The sequence below is a fragment of the Mercenaria mercenaria genome, chromosome 2 (genome assembly GCF_021730395.1).
Source record: "Mercenaria mercenaria strain notata chromosome 2, MADL_Memer_1, whole genome shotgun sequence".
Lineage (NCBI taxonomy): Eukaryota > Metazoa > Mollusca > Bivalvia > Venerida > Veneridae > Mercenaria > Mercenaria mercenaria.
The window spans coordinates 47,326,359-47,344,383 of NC_069362.1; the positions used below are offsets into that span (position 1 = coordinate 47,326,359).

At 34.6% G+C, this 18,025-nt stretch overlaps 1 long non-coding RNA gene across 1 annotated transcript; it reads left to right on the plus strand.

The window, feature by feature from the left end:
- Positions 1–926: 926 nt before the first annotated feature.
- On the plus strand, positions 927–7,233 carry LOC123562746 (uncharacterized). The gene is made up of 6 exons (XR_008367088.1): positions 927–1,002; positions 1,274–1,509; positions 3,410–3,533; positions 3,915–4,040; positions 5,442–5,615; positions 6,688–7,233. It is a non-coding gene; the product is annotated as an uncharacterized LOC123562746 (long non-coding RNA).
- The last annotated feature ends 10,792 nt before the right edge of the window (positions 7,234–18,025 follow it).

The following is an 18,025-nucleotide window of genomic DNA, read 5'->3' on the forward strand; positions in this document are numbered from 1 at the left end:
GTATTTCATTTAGATAATTATATCAGGTAGGGATAACCTCCAATTAAAACTTGTAAGAAATCGATGACCCCTTTGACCATGTTATATTTATAAGGTAATATCACCTGTCTTTATCTCCTAGGGAGGTATTCCCTTTGTTTTTACCGGCGAAGTCATTTTTGAAGCGCAGTATAAATACGGTTTAAAAGAGTTTTGTATACTATCTTCAATAACTGTTCTTTTGATAGCTGGTTCAGCGAAAGTTATGCAAATAATTTGTTTATTTTACATTATAATACGTGTATATGTAAAGATCCTTATATATATATATATATATATATATATAGATCCAGTGTGTTTGAAAGGCATTTCGTTGATGTTTTTTCTTTAATATCTCACTTAACATTTATATTAACAGACGGTATTGTGGAGGTTTTCTTCCATTGTCTGAGGTTGTCTCTGCTGCTAAACGTACACACACAGATATTATTTCTTAAGCATAAATTCATTAGGAAAAACGTTAAAAACTCTACCGAATCACTTATAAATACGCGTGCGCATATTTTCTTAACTACAGAAAGCAGCATTTGTAAAATGATATATACTGTGAAATTACTACTGAGTGTGTCAATTTTCTTATTATATAATAATGCAAATATATTATGCGATAAATGACGACACGCCATTCGTCTGACTTATTGTATTCCCAGATAAACGTTTGTTTCAAAAGTTTAATACTTTACAGCAGACGAGTCGGTCTGTCACAAAAGAATTGAAAAGCATTTTGATACTCGTTACGTACCCGGCTCGTAGCTACACTGAGATACAGGGAAGCTTGTGCCTCTCTGTTTTCTGCCGAGATAAAAGAATTGTGTAGGCAATGAATATTGAGGCACTCTTATTTCGTATTGTTTTCTGTTTACCTTACATGCTTAATCGTTGTTCCAGGTGCCGACACCATTATGACGTGGCTTGTGATGCTGGTTTTACTACAGGCTTTTACGTCGCCAGTAACAGACGCCTGTAAGTCATTTGTTTAATTTTCGTTTTAATAAATGATCCAAATTCTGATACGAGTGTACGTAGTCTTTGATAAATTTGCATAAAACATTGAGCTAAGTTTTCTTTTTAATTTCAAAAGATATTCTACTTGAATGCTGTTTTGTCCAGTACAATTACCGCGATATCAATGTGTCAAATTGGCAAATATACCATTGGTGTTTTTTATCGAGCCTAAGAAAATTCAGATAATTTTTGTACAACTTGTGCCATAGTCCTTAAATGTCCTTTTCAGGCTTAGATATAGCTGTTACGGATTCATGTGGTGACTCATTCAGCATGGAAGTGATAGAAGATGCTTGTGTGAGGTATACTGGAGGGTATTTGGACTACAATGGCTGTACACTTTAGTTCACCAATAGCGATAGACTGTATAAACAATTCTGCATCAAACCAGAAACTTTACAACTAAGCTGTAGTACTGAAGTGAAATATTACAGGAGTTTTGCAGACGATTTCTTTGGTGCCGAGGTATGGATTTATCACCCCTTCGTCTCCTTGACGTTGGCGTGTTGGTGTGTCGGTGAGTCGCACTAACACGTCAGAAAATAAGCACAAATAACACGTCGATACGACAAATAGAGAATAACGGGATAATGTCTTTTGATATCAATGTTATCAGGCCGAGGTTGGTATGGGCTGGGAGAACCTCGCCCTTCCACCCATATCTACAGAGTCTGATAACACTGATTTCTAAAGTCATTTGTCTGTTATTCTATTTATCATGCCTCATATGACCTGCCTAGAACAACATATGTGTCAGGTTTTGGTAGTAGATGCAAAGCGTTACAAACGGTTAGGGAGGTAGTTTGCACCGCCTGGGTATGGCTAATCTTTACCTTGGAAACTAGCACTTTATTGTTTTCTTATTTATTTTTGTGTGTAGTTTTAGTTGTATTTTTGTATATTTTTCACTGTATATACAATATATACTTAATCATGATGACGTACTATTTACACCTACATCAAACAAACACTACAAACATTCTGTCTACAAATATAACTTAATTTGCTTTTAACTTATAACTTTTAATTGGTAAAAACTGACTTCTGAAGCAAAAATAAATAAATTCGTATTTTAAGAATTTGAAAATTCACCCGCTCCTGAAACATCTGAACGAAACAATACGGCATCGTGATGATGTTGTCGACTGTGATGATGATGTCGTCTGTGATGATGATGTCGACTTTGATGACAGTATAGACAGTGATGATGTTGTCTACTGAGATAATGCCGTCTACTTTGATGACAATGTCGACAGTTGTCGTCCTACAGAATCCCGACTAAACCATATAAACATCTCACCAGGATGTACCATATACGTTTCCATAGACTCAGTTCCAAAAGAAAGTGTGCACTTAGTTTTCTGTTATTTTTTCTCTGTTATTTTCATGAAAACTTATAATGTTTGGTACCAAAATTTAAATCAGTTCGTAAACAAATTGGTGTGCATTTTAGATTTTGAGTTATACCTGAGAGTTAGTGTATGAAAAAATGAAACAAAAACGTCGGGGATTTTTTTTGAAATATTTAAACTTAAAAAGTGCACACTTTCTTTTGAAACTGAGTATACTGTGCTGATGTTGTCTATTGCGATCATGTCGTCGGCTATGATAATGTTGTGGACTGTGATGATGTTGCATACTGTGATAATGTTGTCGACAGTGATAATATTATCGATAATGATGATGATGTCTACTGTGATAATCTTGTCGACTGTGATGATGTTGTGTCGACTGTGATAATGTTGTCGACTTTGATGATGTTGTGTCGACTGTGATAATGTTGTCGACTGTGATGATGTTGTGTCGACTGTGATAATGTTGTCGACTGTGATGATGTTGTGTCGACTGTGATAATGTTGTCGACTGTGATGATGTTGTGTTGACTGTGATAATGTTGTCGACTTTGATGATGTTGTGTCGACTGTGATAATGTTGCCGACTGTGATGATGTTTTGTCGACTGTGATAATGTTGTCGACTGTGATTATATTGTCAACTGTGATGATTTTGTCGGCTGTGATAATGTTGTCGACTTTGATGATGTTGTCTTCCGTGATAATGTTGTCGACTGTGCTGATGTTGTCAATTGTGATAATGCTGTAGACTATGATAATGTTGTAGACTGTGATGATGTTGCATACTGTGATGATGTTGTCGGCAGTGATTCTATTATTGACTGTGATAATGTTGTCTACTGTGATAGTGTTGTCGACTATGATTATATTGTTGACTGATGATTGTATCGGCTGTGATAATGTTGTCTTCTTTGATCATGTTGTCAGCTGTGATGATGTGGTCGGCTATGGTGATGTTGTCGACTGTGATGAAATTATCTAAATGTTGTCTTTAATTTTGATGTTTTACAGAGGAAGTTTACTTGTGGGCAAATATCTTACGACGAATGGTGTGACTCTTCTTCGAGTGTTTTTATAAAAATCACTTCTTTGAGCGGAAGTGATAAAGTGACACTAAAAGTGTCTTTAGAAAAAGGTTAGTGATATTGATTTTGACTATGCTAGATTGAAAATATGAACAGTTGTTACGTATGGGTTATGTTATAGCATACAATTATCATGTTAGTGTATATTAACAGGAGTAAGAATCAGCTTTTTAATACTACACACTTAAAACATGTATATCGTAACTTTGGCGTTATCATCAATTATTTACGGCAGTTCTCTATGGTTATTTGTTTTCCTATTTCGAAATTTGTTTTATGTTTTCGAGATCTCAAACATACAAAAATGACGTTTAATGCTAAACTGACCCTTTGTTATTGTTATATTAATAATGATAATAATAATAACAGAATGAAACTGTTTCGTGATAAATCCCATTATATTACAATTATGAGACTTCTCTGCATTTCAGAAACGGATTCCACGATCTCCCCCGGAGTCATGGTGGCGATATGTTTTTCCTCAGCAATTGTACTATTTATGATAGTAAGCTGCATAATCATGAGATGTCATTACCAGAATGCGCGCGTTTCAGCAGGTTAATATATATCATTTAAATATTTGTTCTCCGCTGCTTCGTTGGAGTTACCGATATAAAAATAGTAATTCACGCTCTCCAGTCTGTCTGCCCTTCTCTCTTTGTCTTAAAGGATTGTTGGAAAGGCCCTGTTCAGGTTCACAATGTCCGCTGCATAGCTCATATGACCTATGAAGTATTTGATGAAATCATCCGGATTGGTGTGTTGATGTGTTATTGATATGCGTATGTCAACGGCCATTCTAATATATCTTACTCAGCTACTGTGCTTAAATGTGAATGTGTTCGATGAATGATACAAAGATCGTGTTTGCCAATTAACTTCAAGTATTATTAACAAACTAGGAGTACTTATTTCTTGTTCTCTGTATAATATATTCGCATCTGTTGATTCTATATTGCATTTAGAAATTGGTATTCTGCTATTGTGTTGCATAACATCGTGTCCAATCGGATTGTGTGTGATTATTATGTACATGTATCTTGATTATTATATGGCACATCCTTACATGTAGTATACGTTTGTTGTTAAATTAACAACAGAGATATTTTTGAATAGTTATTGTCTTATGACACTGACATATGGTATAGACTGTCTATATTTAAAATATTAAAAATCAAACAATGATATATCATAGGCTAGTAGCTAGTCTATCTGTTCTGTGATAGTTCGAAAAGTATGTAGGATATTTTAATGCGATCAGGTAAAGTGACATATAATTATAAAAAACCACCTCCTACTAAAACGGAGCTTGTTTGAGATACAGATGAAACTCTGTTTCTAGAACTTGCTTATAACTCTCAAATTCCGGCTATCTCAAAGTCATTTCGAGTCCCGCCCCTATAGCATGTGCACAAAGCATTATTTTAAGTCGAATTTGCGTTATCTTGAAGTAAAACGCTCGATCCTTTGAATTGCAGATACCGAGATTTAAATTTTGACTGTTAAATTGGTCACTGTGTGGGTCTCAGTCGCCTCCGGGAAGGATCATTGACTCCGAATAAATTACCCCTTATGTCTATGGGTTTGAGTGCCGCTCGGATCATCGTGTAAAGGAGTCATCGAACAAGCTTGCTGAATGTCAGTGGGTCTACCACGCTATCCGTTTTTTCCCCAAACTTTGGGAAGTAATTCCCGTACTGGCACCTGGAGTTTTCCCAAAGTAGAACCTGTGGTCTTTCTGGACTTACACATGGGGTCTTCCTTGCCTGGTACCTTAGGTATTCTGAGTTCTTCATAGACTGGCTTCTGGTTTCTTCCCGGACAGGTACCCTAGGTCTCCCTCCACTTTTAAAGATGTTATAAATTCCCGTGTAAAGAAATCACTGTGGCTCCTTTCGTACCTTATATATTGTGATACATGCTTAACTTATGTTTTACTTATTTCTGTGGTATTGCAGGTCCAACAAATGATGTGACAATGCATACTTCAGCTGAATACAATCAGTCGGGACTGTCTGGGAACCAGCGATCCGAGATAGATGGGTATCAGTCATATCCTACAGGTACTCACGCTCTGTCGGAAACAGCGCTTCGGCAAACAACCCATGAGGGACGAATATTCCAGTATTTTTGTAAGAACAGACAATTTTTCGTTTCATTCCAAGAAGTTTTAATACATTTTTCAAATTTTGATTCATATGATATGAATCACCTCTACAACTCGATGTTTCGAAACATGTGATTATAAGATTCAAAGACTTAAGTTACAAACAAAAGGAACTTTATTTTCCTGTACAATAAAATTTGACTTATAAATGAAAATCATACCAGTACATTGAATTTGTAATATTCCAGTATTTTTGTAAGAACAGACAATTTTTCGTTTCATTCCAAGAAGTTTTTGATACATTTTTCAAATTTTGATTCATTTGATATGAATCACTTCTACAACTCGATGTTATGTCGGCACAAACTTCTTTTGAATTCAAGTTGCATTAAATTCATGTAGTTATGCGCTCTGCCCGTCTCATAAGTTAAAAGCACTGAGAGAATGTTTTATTAATTTGCACATCTTGGTGGAGATTCGACAGGTATCTTTCTTTAAACATTTCTCACATTTATACAATTTGAAAGTACTCCCTATTTAATCAAATCAAATGCTTTTCTAAATTCACATACTTATCTTATTAATAAAAATGTGTCGCCTGATATCTTTTTTAAACTGTCATTACGTATACATTGTACTTATATAGAGTGAGAGGTGTGCGTGGCGTTAAGGTGACGTTATTGGCTTACGATCTAGGACAAGTTGCAGATTCGAACCCACGGTAGTCATATTTTGTTTGAAGGGTGCAAAATGATAAGAGCATTGTCCCGACCGCTTCCTCAGACGAAATGTGGAAATAGACATTTCCGCTTTTCTTTATATCCATTTTTATCATGTTTGTTTAATTTGCAACACAGAACGTGTAGTATTTACATGCATGAGCAATATCTAGTATTCAATGAAGCATTTTTGAAATCTATAAAAAGACAAAAGACGGAATTTATGAGGTGTTTTGTTTCAAAACCCAAGGTTTCACAACACAAAAAGTCACAGCACCAACACGTCACCGCAACAATACAACGTTGGCGCCGTGACGTGTTGGTGCTGTGACCTATTGATACGTCTGACAAACATGAAGGTGTTTTCTTTTATTGCAGATGCACCCCCACCATACGAGGCTGCCATGAGTTCCACTTATGATGAAAAAGTATAAGTTGGAATGGGATAGCAAGCGATGTTAAAACAGTTTTCAGCACTCAGATTAAATCAAAATATCTAAACACCTTAATTTGACTTTAAGTGAAAATATCTTTTTAGCCGATTTTATTTCTATTTCTTATATGATATAGCAATTATTATTATACTTTTAACCAAACTTTGAAGTCACTTAAAACCTGAAGAATTTTGCACAGTTCTGGTCTTAGTTTTTAGCCTTTTCGTTAACCTCATCAAACCTTACACCCTAATAAAGTGATATTTTTTAGACCTGTATGCGATATCGAAATTATCCGGAATTTATTCTCTCAGATTAGATTGAAATATTACACTAAATTCTTCTTAATTTGACTTAATGTGAAAATATCATTTTGCGAATTTGTAATGGTGATTTATTTCTTTTATCTTACATGAGAAATTGTATTTATAAAACTTTTTATCAAACATTGAAAACACTCAAAATATGAACAAATTAGTTTGAAATACTGTACTTTATTGTTCATCCAAAGCCAATGTGATATCTTGCATAGGCAATTGAAATATTCCCGCATATAAAAAGCAACATTTGTCTATAATGAAACAGCCCGCAATTTAGCCTCTTTTGTTTGTTTTGAAAATTATTAACATCATTTAAAAAGATATCATGTGAAACAATTCCTTTAACATTTGTGTATTCAAACACTTTTGAAAAAAGAAATAGTCTGTACATTCAGTATGATCATATTGTCAAAATTAAGTCAATTTCTTCAAAGTCAATGCTATGTGCTGTTTTCCTAACGTGAAAATGAAGAGCTTGGTACAGTTTTGACCAGCTTTAGCTTATTTCCAAACTATATAAAATCGTACACGTAATAAATGAAGAAAAAAAAACAGAAAAAAAAAAAAAAAAAACATACACACTCCCCCAAAAAGAAAATATTTTTATAACGATATTTGTGATTTTCCCACAGCTACCTGTAACGACAATCGGAAAATTATATTTTCTCCGTGTTCTACTTCGGCATTCTCCGGATTTTATGGACGATCATAATATCTGCATGCGCGTTGAGCTATGTTTACGTCCGTAAAATGCCGAATGGTGCAACGACAATACGCAATTACACGAAAATGGCCGATTGACATTAGACGTGTGTGGCGGAGGTCGGAGAACGGGACATCAGAGAGAGGGGTATACGTGTTATTTACAGAACATTTTAGATATAGGTTATTGTATAATGATCATCATCTACATGTCAATATTTTAAGTCAGTACCACTCCCTATTGCTTTGCCTTTTAGCTTGGATTAAGAGTTTAGTTAGGAGGAATCTCCGTGTTCGCGGTGCTCTTCGAATCACTTGCCACTCACTGCTGTGGGTTCGGATCCTCTCTCGAGTCCAGAATTCTCATGTGCGGCACCTTTGGTTTTCTTCCTCCAACAAAAGCTTGAAAGTCTCTATTTGACATATAATATTGTCGTTATGACGTTAAACCCGGTTGCTCGCCCGTGATGAAATAATTTACGGAGTTGCACCTTAATTATAGGTATTCCCCAAACAACAAAAACTGAAAAGTTGCTATATGATCTGCAGAAATCACAAATATATGCCGGCATTTTGATTAGATCTTCCGACCTTTGTTAGGCTGTTTTTTATTAGTTGATGGTTTTTTCTTTTCTTTTTTCTTTGCAAGAACAGAACAAGATTGGAGGCACCCCATGGGATATAACTGCAATGGTACGAAAGTTGCGGTTCGAAAATTACGAAATCATCTGTTATGAATAAAATTATTAAACAGAGTTCCATATTAGCAGAATACTAATAACGTTGTTCTTACAAATATCAACTGTTTATGGTTGTTTTAAGGTAGTTCTGCATTTTCAGATGAAATAAGGAAAATCCGAGTAAACCACGGCTTTTCAAAACATAAAAAAGAATACATAGAACATTCGGTAAATTATAAGCTAGGGTCGTGTGCTTGATATCCAGGTCCAGGCACTGTAAATTTCTGAGATGCTCTCGAGTGTCTACCACCTACCTAGAGGCCTGTACTGGTTCTTCCCAGGAAAGACGGTTTCGCGTGTATCGGTGCTTTACACCGGGCACGTTAAAGAACCAGACTGTCTATTCACAAAGAGCTAGGCTAAGTAAGTCGAACAGGCCTGTATCTAAAATTATTTCCTTTCTACACTAATAGACTTTTGTAATCGGTCACTGTTGTAATTGCGATAACTTGGATACTATTTAAATTACACAACTGAAATTTTCTTGATCACCTTTGTTCCGATATGCTATTTATTCGTTAGAGTAATTTTCATTTAAAATGGCTAAAATCAATCGCACGTGGTATACTTTATTGTTAGTCTTAACGGAATATATCATTTGTGACCGATTATAAATGTCAATGAGTGTATCTGTTCTGGGAGCTTTATCTCACTCTGTCCCTCTGGTCAGATTGCTTTGTGTCTGTACTAGTAGTGGATGTATTTCGCGCTCTGTGTTGCTATTAAGTAAAGCGCCTTTGAACGTGTTTACCGTGAAAAGGGCGCTATACAAATCTGGCATAATAATAAAAATAGCAATAATAATAATAATTTTGCTACCGATTTGAAAAATGCGAGTCTTTGGGAAAATCACAATTTTGATGACATATTCACTTTCCAAAACAATTTTACAGTTGTAAATTGACGTAATGTTCTTTTTTATGGATAGATAAAACGTCTAATGTCAGTGTGCTTATTTGTGTCAGAGATAAAATACGCTAGTTTCAAGCTGATTTTACCTGTAATTACTTCCCTTTATCTTCAATAAAACACTAAAAAGTAATGTGGCGTGTTTATGTTACAAAATCAAATCGACACTAGTAGGTATCTTATACTTATTCATTTATTTTACACAGCACAGAGAAAAAATGTGGATATTGTAAATTGATATGAATATTTTAATCCATTTCTTTTGATGAAAAGGAATATTTACACTATATAACTAAGTTCTCCTTCCATCCTAGTTGGAAGTCCGTTTCTTATGGTTTATCTATACTAATACCAGCTTTCATAGTTCTCAATTTAGATATACATATGTTAATTTGCTATGTAAATATAACCATAGGAGTCCCTTGACTTCCGTTTTTGTTTTCTTTTCTAATAACTATGACATTCGTACTCTTACGACGCAAGAATGCTGACTGGCACTTAATGAACATCGGTTAATACCTTATAGTATATTAAACAAAGAAAATAATTCACCACGTTAATCTGATTTTGTAATACATTGTGTATGGTTATGTTCAAATACATGGATAATATTAGACATGATCTGTAAATTAAATTAAAAATGCATTGATACATGTAAACACCATAATTATGTTGATGGAAAATGAAAGGGAACTTGGTTCCATTTTTTTCCATTCAATATAGCGTTAAAATATACGGACAAATTAACGTTTCTCTATCATCAAAAGTGACTAATTGTATACTAAGTACTGATAAATGTGGCAGATAAATGACTTGCCTTATTTATTTAAATTTTGGAAAGAATTTAGTTTAAGTGTTATAGTTTTGTAGTGTTCACATCGATGATTTTATAAATTATTTTTTATGTTGTTTTTTTTTTCAGTCTATTTCTGGTATTATTTGTGTTTAGATTCATGCAGACATAACAATATTATTCTTTTTTAAAATGTAATCATGGACCAACGCTTCCGTAATTTTCTCACATACATGTAAGAATTTAAGACTTATGGCGCGCGGATTACAAATAACATTATATTCTTTGACCGTTTGAAGATTATGTCATCACGGGCAGCATTGTAGGTAAATATAGACGCGCAAGACCAAAAATTGTAGCTCAAGATTATTACGATTTTCAGGCATAGTTTTAATTAACAGCCGGGTGACGATTGTTTTAGTGACGTTTTCTTTTGGAAGTGTATTCGCCGAACTATATAAAACCAGTTAATAACACAATTCCCCGTGAGGTGGAACATATGTAAGTTCACTCAGTCTGACGATTCTTTTTACAGTCAAATTGAAAAAAAAATCCTTGAAAAGATTGATCCTATTTCTATAGCACAGTCAGTTGTAATACATGTCTAATTATTTGAAAATTCAGAGAAAATATTTCAGTTCTTATTAGAAAAAAACAAACTGTGGAAATACAGCTACAGTTTCTATTTACTATGGACGGTATGTTAAACAGCCACTTTTGAAATCTTTGACATCAAACAATTAGCCATACTTCTAGATAATATTCTTCTTATTATGAATTTCCGTTGCATAGGATATATTCTACTCCAGTATGATAAAGAATTTCAACAGACAGAAGTTCCCGTGAGCTTGTTTACTGGCGGATACAACTTTAGAAACGTCGATAATGGAGTTCCATTCCACTTAGTATTCAACCGTGACTCTTTTTCTTCTATGCCCTGTATTATTTTCCGCGGCTATCTTCTTCTCAAACAAATCACAGAGAATTCCAATAAAAAGCTTTTGACTTTCTAGCAGTAGCTCCAAAACGCCTTGAAACACACTTACGTGATATCTATCTAAGTACATTATGAAGAAAATAACAGTTTTTGAAACGACTTTGGGGCACTGAAGTTTTTTTGCAATCAAAGCTAGGACGATCACAGATGACTGAGCAGTTACTTACTTTTACGATATAACAAAATAGAACCACCCTATGGCCCTCCGTATACCCCCATTCATCACTCCTTGGCCTTTTGATATGTAGAAATACTAATGAAAGGTGTCATATTGTAGCCTGTCACATGCACTTTCCAACGAAACTACGCTTTTTGAAATGTGACATTGATTGGGATTAGCAGCAGTACACTAAACAGAGTGTCAAATACGAAAAATTCTTTAAAGTTTTGTATACATAGGTATTTTGAAAATAATAGGTTTTGCTTGCATTCAGTGCTAGGATGGTCTAAAATGACCATGGACGTACTTACTTTACGATATAACAGAAAAACCTGAACACGAGAGTCTCCCTCTTTCAGTTGTCAATTTTCTTCGATTAAAGTTCATCCAAGTTTGTACCTTTCTTTACCAACACGCGGTGGTCCTTGACTTTGTGATTGATAGAAAAACAATTGAAAAGTATCCTGTTCCAACTTGAGACATAAACTGTCAAACGACACTAAGCATTTGAAATGTGATATTAAAAGGGCGACCAGCTGTACACAAAATAACCTGCCAACACCGGACATCTCTTACACAAAATTAAATACATATGTCCGTAGAAAATTGCAGATTTTGACACAATTTCGGGAGCCGGAATGTTTGCTTGCAACCAACGCTTGGTTGGTCCCAGATGACCAAGCAATTACCTACTTGACGATAAAATACAACATATCCACCCCATGACCCTCCCTCTTTCATTGTGCAAAAACGAACTATACTTAAATATATATGCATATATATGTAAAAACCAGATTGTGACCCGACTTTGGGACACTGAATATTTTCTTGCAATCAAATCTAGGATGATCACAGATGACCATTACGTTACGATACAACAGAACAGACCCACCACTTGGCCCTCCCTATTTCAATTGTTCATTTTTCATGTGAAATTTATTTCCTGTTTGATAATTTCTATGCCCACACGGGGCCTTCTTTGGCTTTGTGCTTCGTAGAAATACAAATGAAATGTATCATATTATAGCTTGTCATGTGCACTTTCAAACGGCACTAAGTCATTTGAAATGTGACTTTGAATGGGTTAGCAGCATTACACTAAACATAATGCAAAAAACGGACGTTTCTTTGACATGTTATATACATATGTATGCACAAAATAGCAGTTTTTGACCACACCAATGGACCTCTCTCTTTCAATTGTCTGTTTTTTTATGTGAAATTTTATCCGTGCTTAATAATTTCTATAACCATACGCGGCTTTTCTTGGCTTTGTGATTTGTAAAAATACAAATGAAAGTTATCATATTGTAGCTTTGTATATGCACTTTCGAACGACACTAAGTTCCAGATGACCTATTAGGAGAGATCGTGTTTGTATACAAATTCTATTTTTAGAACTGATAAGACAGTGATCGGGTGGGCAGAAGCCGACCGTCCATGTTTTTTGTAAACAGTGATGTTTTTCTAACGGTCTAAACTTTCTTAAAACACAAATTACATAAATAATTTTTTGATCAATGGAAAGGTTATAAAACAAGCAATTTATTGATTACTTTTAATTGTTAATTCGAAATAAAATGGATTAATTATGAACGCTTAACTTACACTGTTTTTCTAAAGGTTGTGAAAATCACTACGCCGCTTTTAAAATTATATGTCATTTAAAACGGTTATTCATTGAAAAAAGATATTTGGATACAAAAATATGAAGATTGTTAGTATTTCAAATCTTTTTGAATTTTGAAAATCCATAAATGAGCAAAAAAGTTATTAAAAATTAAAAATTCTGATTCAATACGCAAACGGTGTTAAAATCATTTGTTTTGCCAACCACCAGATAAACAGATGTTAACGCGTGACGTCACGGCGATCTCTCCTATTACTTACTTTACAATATAATAAATAGACCCCTCTCTATCAGTTGTCAATTCTCTTAATATGCGAAGTTTTATCCGTGCTGGGTTATTTCTAATCCCACACGCGGCCCTCTTTGGCTTTTTGATTTGTCGAAATACAAATGAAAGGTATCACATTGTAGCTTTTGGCATATGCACCTTCCAACGACAGTTTAAAATGTGACGTTGAAAGGGTTTAGCAGCGGTATACGCAAGAGAATACCAAAAAAAAAAACCCCGGACATTTCCTAAACATATGTATGTACATAATTTATGTATGTAGACGATAGTAATTTTTGACGCGGCAGTGGGACGCTGAATCTTTGCTTTCATTCAACGCTAGGATGGTGTAATATAATGTAATTACTTACTTTACGATATAACAGGTAGCCCAAACAACCCGAGCCTCCTTTCAGTTGTCAATTTTCTTCAGTTAAAATTCATCCAAGTTTGTTGATGTTTCAGGTCAACAACCGTTAACAAGTTACTTCGATAAAAACAATATCAATTATAGCGTGTTCTTTGGGTAAAACTAGGTCAGAACATCAGTGAAACATAAATGAACTATTTATCTGCGTACGATGAATCTTAAAGACGCTGGCTACAGTTTCGTATTTTTTTTCTCAATAATAGATTTTGATGAAATGTTCTGTATTAAAAGATCATGTTATGATGTATTGAAAAATGAAATAAAAATACTAGGTCACCAGCTTTGTTTCAATTTAATTTGCCCCTAGATATGGTGCTATTTTAAACATTTTTCAAAATTTCTGTAATCCTAAAATATATTTCGGTAAAGTACAATAATCAGCATAAATTTGATTATCTAAGCATTTTTATAACGGAAAACAATATATCTATTTTAAAACATGGTCAGAGAAATCAAAAGAACATGATTTTGTAAAGAAAGGAATACTTGTTCAGCAGACTCAAGGGCTACTTTTGCATATTTTTGTCAGTTTTAAGTTGGTACTTCTGCTATTTTATCGAGTTTCACATAATAGAATTTAATCAAACTCTGCACATACCTTTGGTTATGTCTACCTAATCTAAAACAAAAAGAAAATTGATAGGTCACTATATTAGATTTCGCTTAAATCAAATTACAACGAGGTGGGGTGTGGCGGGCATTTATACAACGCAGGTTGGTACAAAATACTCTTTCAGTGTTTGAGCAAATGACTTAGAAATATATATATAAATTTATCAAACGACAAATTTCTTAATAAGCGGGTTTTAAGGTGTTTCTGAAGCATTTTGATGCGCTGGTATAAATAACAGGCTCCAGTATATGTCGGATTGAAGCAATTTGAACTAAAAGTACTTTAAATGTATACATTTTGTAACCATGGTGATACTTACCCTAACCTTTAGTCAGTATATTATACATTTTGTACATTAAATACATGAGAACATACAATAATTTGCGAATTTTTGCCGTACGCGACATTAGATAATCACTTCCGGGCATGCGCAGAAGACCGCACCAAGACTACAGTGAGCTACATCGATTACAAATTGGCACGGTGTTGGGGTAAATATCGCCCCGTCCGGAAAAACTGTAGCGAGTGCCTTTAAAGAAGATTAATCACAAATGTATATATAAGTATTCAAAATTTCAATATGTCGTGGTACCCTTGGTATAGTAGTAGGTCAGCAGCGTCTGGGGATCATAAGCATGTGCTAAATAACTCTATTAGTTATCTCCTGCTAAAGTGCATTGTGTACTTGGTCTGAAATATACAAAAACAATAGGTTTTTTTTAATAATACACGATTGTAACACAACATTCAATAAGCAATAGGTGCTTCCAAAATGCCCCACACAACGACTTGTGGTGCTGGTATATTTCAATTATTTATCATATTACTTGAGAATTTCGCTGTTAAGCCTTGTTAACACTCTACTTTTACTTGAGTTTCATAAAAGTAAGTCAGTATCTTTATCTCTATGATAACTGGGTTAGGTTTAAAAACTGGATTATGTTGGTCAAATACTAGGTCACTGTGTCAAATCTTAAAAACACCTTGTTACACTGAAAAGGCCACATTTTCTACCTGATCTTGATGAGAGTTGGTTCGGATTGTTTGTCTGTTTTGAGTGTAAGATAAATTTGTAATTTGGTCACATGAGAAAAAACTAGAACGTTAGGACAAATCGAAATAATCTTTGTTTACTTTTTAGAGGTCATTTTCTCAACCTGATAATCATAAATCATTTTTTAAATGTTTGTCTGTATGACAGGTTAAACGTGGGGTACCTAAGGTCAGAAACTATGTCAATAGGTCATATCATTGAAAATCTTGGATAATGGAAGACTACCTGATTTACACAAATCATAGTCAAAAGATGCGTCTATGTGAAATCTTAACCATATTGAATACCAGGCCAGGAGAGCGATACAGGGCTTTGCGTGGGCCCTCATAGCCATAATCTCTGCCTAGCATTATAAATAAGCACCATCGGATTAATCTGCTATTACATTTGCTAATATTGTATTCTTTCTGAAACACAATACTCGTTTTGGTAAACGTTTAATGACTAAGAAATACAGAACAGTTCAACAGCTACATTTTATGACTTAAGTTTCAGTTTCGGAAAGGTCTCTGATTCATACCCAGCATATTGCCAAGTTAAAATTACATCAAGCGGTCTATACTCTACGTGGCAATTATGCTTCACTGTGTTTGAAAAGGCGGATGGACCGTAATTAAATTTAAGTACTAAGATAACATCTACCAGTAGCAACGCAAAAAATATTTTTGACATAGATACCAAAAAGCTTGTGCAATATAGGGCATATTATGTAAAATAAATACTAATTTATCAATACTGACATAATCCATATATTTGTCAATCAGATTTTGTAGTACCATTGCAGAGACTTCTGTTTAAGGAACTCTCTCCGTTGAATATATATCTAGATTGGCATTTCTTTTTGTTTTGTTTTGAAGATGAGGTCATAATTACATGTACAGGACGGTAATATGTAACATTTATTTCAGGCAATATTTTGTGTCTTAACTACGACCGTAGCCTAGTCCTTACAATTGCGAGCCATAGTATTTCTTATGTTCATTACTTCTCTTCGTAGTTTATAACACGTCTAACTTATCTTGCTGCTGATAATGATATCCAACAGCCTCATTCGACAGAATGAACGCTCACTTACTAGGAAAATATATGAAAAATAACCTTTTTATAAGACTAGTAGCCGTAAATCATTTTAGCATATGCGCGTATACGAAGTAAACTATTTCAGAACGTCACAATAAGTAGACATTTTGGCGCGAGAAATTTCAACTACTATCTCTTTAACATAATCTATTACTCTAGCCTTGCGTACTCGTCTTCGATTTGATTCTGGTTGCTATTATTATAGAAAATATCATTAAACAGCTGTACTCCGTCCATCCTCGAAGATCATGGTTATCAGCATGTGAAGTTTGAAGGTCCTGGGTGCAGTGGTTCGCGAGTAAAGTGCCTTCATGCAAAAAGTTAACGTTTGACCTGGTGACCTTGACCTTTGACCTGGTGACCCCAAGGTCAGTAGGGGTTGTGTACTCAATAAGTACTATCAACACGTGAAGTTTGAAGGTCCTGGGTGCAGCGGTTCGCGAGTAAAGTGCCTTCATGCAAAAAGTTAACGTTGTGACGAACGAACGAACTAACTAACGAACGAACTAACGAACAGTTGAAAACTAATATGCCTCCCTTCGGGGGCATAAAAAAAGACCTTAGAAAATTCCAATAATAGGATATCGAGAAAAAGTACTAAAAACAAATGTCTTTGTATTAGTTGTATGCAAGGCAAAAATGAGTCTTTACTACAGTACTGATATTATATAAATTTTATCATATGTTTGACGTCGCGGGAGTGAAATACAGCCATTACATAAAAATGATAATACACTATTGTAATAAAGCTTTGACGTCGACGTTGTTAATAGTATAGGAGACGTTGGTCAAATTTACTTGTTTATAATAGTAAAAAAAGTTGCACTGTTGATGTTTCGGCAGGAAAAGCTAACATGTAATGAAAAGAATATTACAATTGTGACTTTTTCACATTGAATTTATTTTAATTAATGTATTTTTTTTAAACTAACATTTCTCTAGGGCGATTTTGGTGGTTATCGTACATGGCCAAGATGATCGGATGGAAACTGCTGGAATTAGAGAGCGGACAAGGCTAAATTCGCAGTTTTCCGAGTAATTCTAGAGCCATAATCCAAAAATGGCTGGGGGAATTTCTATTACTAAGTCTGTTACTCATTTGTATATCAGACTGATTGCTTCATACTCTGTGAATTAGACTACATGTATCATTATCAGAGAACATCATATGGTGAGGTGTGTTACATCTGTAAGGCATTGTAGCACGATATTACTAAGGCTTGTAATTTTGTGCGTGGTTCCTACTTGCGTTTAGTCGTATACGGATGAGTTTTGAGAAAGCTGAAAAAAATAACCAGTGCCATATATCTGTCATATGCAACGTATAGTAGCATTTGCTTTGTATATTTTAACTTGTTACTCCAAATTGATACCGCCATGCTCCTCTAAACGCTTGACCGATTCGGCAGTGAAGCCCCTCAAATTATAGATCATATAGTATCTTCAAACGTGAAAGCATGATTGGGCTATAAAGTTAATGATCCCTATTGTTCTGCGGGTTAGTAGGTCAAAGTTCAAATTTGTTGTGGCTGGGTAATAATTTACAGAGACATATTGCCACACTTTACTGTCCTACCAAGAATGCA